We start from the raw sequence: 6596 nt of genomic DNA on the forward strand, positions 1-6596 counted from the left end.
GTCCTGACTTCCTTGGAAACATAGCTTTACCGTAAATCTCCTAAACCTGGAGCTACAAAAGTAGAGACAGTTGCTGTATATTCTGGAAGAGCTGGTCATCTCATTTCTGTAGCAGCTGTGCTGTTAACCAAATGTAAAATACACATGCTTCCTTTTTAAAAAAAAAGAAAAAGAAAAAAAAATGCCTGCATCTTTGTTGCCATCATCATTACGGACTTTTAAATATTCGTGAGTATAAATGTAGATGTAACCTTCCTTTGTAGCGGTGAGCCAGGGGCTGCTCCAAGGCTCTGCCTATTATACTCACTCCTCTTGTTATCACCACAAATGCTGACAACAATGTAAGTGATTTCATTATTCAGTGCTAGCCTGAAATCTGCAGGGGACCACTCTCTGGTGCAGAACTTTCAGTTGTCCGAGGATATACTGGGAGTTTGACTTCTAGGTTTGGTCACATGCCCACCCATGTAGTGGAAGGCCGCGCTCAAGTGGCAACGAAGACTCTGAGGCCTGGCTTCCAAGTCTGGGCACAGCTGCTCCTTGCTAAGGGAACACCAGTGGGTTGTTCACTCCTCTTCCGTTGCCTCATCTGAAAGTGATGGGTTCTGCTTCACAGAGGTGCGGTGAGACCGCACAGGCAGCATTTAGAAGCTGTGAGAACTGAGTGAGATACTGTAAACACGTCCTTAGGAGAGGTGAGAATTCAGTGAGATACTGTCTGCATAACACTCAATGACTGGCACTTGCGTCACCCTTCACCCTTCACACACTGCCCTGCTGTTGTCAGCACTGAGGGAGGCTCCGTTTATTCACTGAGATACATTTAAGAGCCCAGGAAATGGCAAAAGGCACAAGGTAAAATCAATCCCTAAATCATGTGTTTTCCTACGCACACATGCCGTATTTAAGTAATAAACAAGGCTAAGACAAGTTCAATGATAACTGTCTTAGGGTTTCTATTGTGCTAAAAAACACCATGACCAAAAGCAACTTGGGGAGGAAAGGGTTTATTTTGCTTACACCTCCAAGTCACAGTTTAAAGGAAGTTGGGGCAGAAACCGAGAGACAGGGATGGATGCAGAAACACTGTTTAGTGGCTTGCTCCGCCTGCTTTCTTTTTGTTTTTTTGTTTGTTTGCTTGCTTGCTTGCTTTTGCATTTGCTTTTGTTTTCTGAGACAGGGTTCCCTGTGTAGTTCTGGGTGTCCTGGGACTCTCTCTGTAGACCAGGCTGATTTCAAACTCAGAGGCTTCCCTCTGCCTCCCAAGTGCCGTATGCCACAACCACCACCCAACTCATCCTCCTTCTTACAGAACACAGGACCACCTGCCCGGTGGTGACCCCTCCCACAGGGAGCTGGGTCCTCCCATAGCAATCATTAATCAGGAAAATGCCCCCAATATAGGCCAATCTATTGGGAGCATTTTCTTAGTTGGGATCCCTCTTCCCTTATGCCTTTAGCTTGTGTCAAGTTGACATAAAATTGGTCAGCACAGCAACCAAGCAGGAACTAGAATAATTTACCGTAACACGTGATAAGGTATGTGAACGTGGCCTCTCATACAAAATACTGCCATTTTATAGGACTGTGCTTTTGTCCTTTAAAAAAAAAAATGTTTTGAAGATAGGGCTTTGCCTGTAGGCCAATCTAGCCTCGAAAGCATGTTCCTTTTGCCTTCCAGCTGCTGAGAGCGCAGGCTCACCTTTCTTGTGATATTAATAATGGTGCAGACGGGCCGTGGTGAGTAATTGAAACCTTGGAGCAAAACTCCCCGTGAGCAGGAGCTGCTGCATTGTTACCGGGATTATCTGAGGCGACTCTACAATGTTCATATGTCTGTGTGTATATACAACACTCAAATGCACACAGTGAAACAGCGTTGTGTGTGTGTGTGTGTGTGTGTGTGTGTGTGTATCCGAGTGTGTGGCTTTTTAAAACGTTTTTATTATTTACTTGTTTAATCACTTTACAGCCTGATCCCAGCCCCCCTCCTCTCCTCCTAGTCCCACCGTCACACCCCCTCCGCCACACTCCCTCTCCTTCTTCTCAGAAAAGGGAGGCCCCCGAGGGTTACCATCCCACCCTGGCACCTCAAGTCACGGCAGAGCTAAGCGCATCCTCTCCCACTGGGGCCAGACAAGGCAGCCCAGCTAGGGGAAAGGGATCCAGAGGCAGGTAACAGAGTCAGAGAGCCCCTACTCCCATTGTCAGGGGACCCACATGTTGATTGTCTGCTACCTATGTGTAGGCGGTCTAGGTCCAGCCCTTGCATGCTCTCTGGTTGGTGGTGCGGTCTCCGTGTGTCCCCAGTGTGTACAGCTTTTTAAAAGAAAAGCAGCGTGAACTGTGTGTCTTGCCCGCTATCTGAGATCTTTTCCCTTCAGCCCTGACTCATGGTACTCCCAGAGGTAAGGACTTGGACCCTCAGAGCCAAACATGCACATAAGGAGACTTCTGCTCACCCTTACATCCTAGAAGGAGACAAGGGTCTGCCTTCGCTTTGTAAAATATTCAACAGCAGTTAACCAAGTCCTAAAAATCAGTAAGTGTGAATGAAGGGTGCATCAGGACTCTTCCAGCCCTTCAGCTCTTCAGAGATTTGAAACTTCTTAAAATAACTAATAAATATGGGGAGTAGTAGTAATCATAGGAGGAGACCGAACAGCAATCAGTGGGATAATTTTCCTCCTTCGTGCAAGACTAGGCTCATGTCTTAGCCGTGTGGTCTTGAGCAAGCTACACAGCTCCTCTTCACAGGCCACACTTTCCCCACGTGCAAGGACTAAAGGGAGGAAAGCAGATGTGTTAGCGCTGACACCTAGGTTTAGAGAAACTGTATGGGCTCAATGTTGACGGTGCTGCTATTATGTTCATTACTATACGGCTTTCCAGTGCCCTTCTGAAGGCCAGAACAGTCAGAGGAAAGCAGCAGAAACCATTACCTGGAATTGTTTGCATTTGTGGTTACGTGGTGGGGCCAGGGTTGGGAACAAATGAGGTTAGTTCTGAGAGCTTTCCCTCTTCTGAGTAGAGAGCACCCGAGAGCAGGCAGAAGACACTGAGGTCTCACTCCTGGCAAAGGAGACAGCCAGGAAGCAGGAGGCCCAAAGACGCTCTCTGAAGACACAGGAGCAGGCAGATTACCCACACACGTACCAGAGCTGAAAGCACCTAAAGGTTTGACTAGATTAGGATTCTAATCTGTGAGACTGACTTATATCAAGAAACAGCAAAAGACCCTCCAGTTTAGACAGAAGCTCGCATTGCTTAACTGCATCATGATTTCTTGGTGAATAGCCTGGGTCACGTGACTTAGCCTCTTTGATCTCTCTGATCTCTGTCTGTGACAGAGAAAGCAGTATCTGTATCTCAAGACTGCCAGGATTTGGGTGAGAGAAAAAATGAGAAAAGTATTTAAAAATAGCACAGGAAAAAAAAATGCTGAACTCCTTTCTGCCTAGCATTACTTTTCAAACCGAGCTGATTATTGTGGAGGAGGGGAGGGATACCTGAAGACCTCATCGGAACCTCATCAAAGGTGTATTTGAAGACAGATGGGGGGGCACAGAGCCTCCAAGTGCCTGGCTGACTGACTTTAAAACAGTTCCTACTTGTGCTTGAGAGGGGCTAGAGGTCATGAGGCGTTCGGTGGTGGGTGACTGGGTGTTCAGAGTATTATTGCTCTGCTCGATATGACCTGTTCTGTGGACCTAATCGGCTGTTGAAAGATCTGTCCTCTTGCGGGGAATCCAGTACATCCCCTAGCTTCTAGAGACAGTATCCTACTTCATCCTAAGCACCCAGACCCTACCCACATTTCCAGCACGAGGTTGGTGTTTCAGGATCCAGGTCGTCCTGATGGAAAATCAAACTTCACATCAAACTTACACTTTTGATGGAATGGGGGACGGAGGAGAAGAGGGAACAGCCAGACAGCTCTGAAGAAGGGAAGGTAAGGGCGTTCTATAAACTTCTTCTTTCTTTGTTTGTCTTTTGTTTTTTGAGACAGGGTTTCCCTGTATAGCCTATCCTGGAACTCACTCTGTAGACCAGGCTGGTCCCAAACTCAGATAACCACCTGCCTTTGCCTCTGAGTGCTGAGATTAAAGGTGTGTGCCACCACCAGCTTTATGTAAACTTCTTGAGAACAGAGTCCTACTTGAAAAGAGTAGAGTGAGATCCTGTTGCTAAAGACCACTGAGGTCTAAAACAGGTTAAAGTTTAGCTGTGACTACTTGGTGAAAGTTTTGGGAAAAAAAAAAAGTTTTTCAGAGAGTCTTACGATGTAGCTCTGACTGGCCTGGAATTGGCTATGTAGACCAGCCTGGCCTTGAACTCACAGAGATCCACCTGCCTCTGCCTCCTGAGTGCTCCTGAGTGCCACCACACCTGGAAAACTTTTATTAGTTATCTGAGACTTTGTTCAACTTCTTCATTCCTGTGACCAAATATCAGAGAGAAATGGCTAAATGGAGGAAGGCTGTTGTAATTCATGGCTTCAGAGGCTTTAGTTCATGGTCAGCTGGCTCCATTGTTCCTGGGGCCACCATGAAGAAGGACACCATGGTGAAAGATTGTGAGCAGGAGACTGTTTTCCTCCTGGTAGCCAGTACTCAGAGAGAGGGGGAGGGGCCATGGATAGTGTGGTGGTTTAAATGAGAATGAACCCAGAGGCTCATATATTCGAATACTTGGTTCCCAGTTGGTGGAACTGTGTGGTAAGGATTAGGAGGTGTGGCTTTGTTGGAGGAGGCATGGCCTTGTTGGATGAGGTATGTCGCTGTGGGGGTGGGCTTTGAGGTTTCAAAAGCCTTGGACCATTCCCAGTGTGCTCTGTTCTTCTCCCTGCTTGTGGATGTGTGAGCTTTCGCTGCTGTGACTCTTCACCATAATCTCTAACCCTCTGGAACATAAGCCAAATTAAGCTTTTTCTTTTGTAAGGATGGTCATGGTGTCTTATCACAGCAATAGAAAAGTGACTAAGACAGACAGGTATACCTTTCATGGAGATACCCCATTACTATTCCTCTAGTTAGACCCCCTCCTCCTAAAGCTGCCACCACCTCCCAAAGGAACAGCACCAGCTGGGGACAAGTGTTCTGCACATGAGCCTGTAAGGACATTTTACCGTGAGACAAGGATGAATCTGTGCATATACACATGACTTTTTAAAGATAGTCATCAACTGCTTAAATTATTGATTTGGGGGAAAGGATTTTAGCATTGCAAGACTATTCACTGCTTTACCAAACTTCAGGATTTGTAAATGACCTAGTTTCAGTATTTTTTTTTTACGGTGTCTGGTTTGTCTGGGAGGCCATGGAACTTTCTGAACACAACTTCCAAGCAAATCAAAACTAGAGATAAAAAGTGAGTGTGTCCACACAGCCCAAGTGACTAGCTCTCTGCAAGCTGTATAGACTGTGCTGTGCATATGGATTTCAGATGCACATGGCACAGTAACCCTCCCTGCAAGAGTCACCTGTCCCGACACCTAGATACATGAGTGATACAGACGCGAGGACATCACTACCAAAACAGAAGGGGTCTATCCAAAGCATGAAACTCCACACTTTTCCTGTCTCCAGTCTGCAGGCTTATGTGGCAGAGGCTCTGAGTAAAGGCCATTGCTAGAGAGATGGAAATTAGTGACCAACACATCACAGAACTCAGTCACTGAAGAGGCCAAGAAAAAGGTTAAATTAGAAGCAGTGCATCTAGCTGCAGCCATGATTATTCTGTTGTTATCGTAAGTAGTTGATTCCTATTTCTCGATTCGCATACGAATGGCTTTCACTTCAGTTTAAATCAGCGCCTTGTGAACAAAAGATGTGGCTGGTTGTCTTCTATTGTACACTATAAAGGCCACACTTTGATTTGCAGCCATCCATTACTAAAATATGCTGAAGCAAGTCGAAAAGTGTCTTGAACACGACTCTACAGTGCATGCATTGGAAACTTGATGCCCAAATGCAATGATGTGGGGTGGGCGGTCCTGATGGGGCATGTTTGGGTCTTGAGGACTCTGTTGGCATGGGCACATTAGTGCTAGCTTTAAAAGAGTTTAAGGCTGCAAGGTCAGTCAGTCTCTTTGCCTTTCCCCTTCTGCCCAAAGATGATGCAGATGCGAAGCCCTTGGCTTTGGACCCCCCACCTTCCAGAAACATGAATGACACACTCATTTTCCTTATAACCTGATTAGCCTTGCGTGTTCTGCTATAGCAACGCAACGCTGACTGGGGCAAGCAGAGAAGAATGCTGGTGTCTCCTCATTCGCACCAACCCTGGCAGACTGGCTCAGAATACGTAAGACTCCTGGAAAATAACACCAAAGCAGATTTTTTATTTCAGAAGGCTAAGATACAAATAAATTAGGGCTGACGATGGCCCAGTGGGCTGAAGCATTTGCTGACAAGCCTAATGACCTGAGTTCTCTCCTGGAGCCAACATGGCAGAAGGAGGGAAACAACTCCCACAAGTTAATTAGTTGTCCTCCTACTTCTGTATGCATACTACATGACCCATGTCTTTCTCTGTCTCTGCCCAATCCCTCACACACACACACATACACACCCACACACACACTAAAGAATAAG

This window comes from Meriones unguiculatus, chromosome 11 (genome assembly GCF_030254825.1).
Source record: "Meriones unguiculatus strain TT.TT164.6M chromosome 11, Bangor_MerUng_6.1, whole genome shotgun sequence".
Taxonomy (NCBI): domain Eukaryota; kingdom Metazoa; phylum Chordata; class Mammalia; order Rodentia; family Muridae; genus Meriones; species Meriones unguiculatus.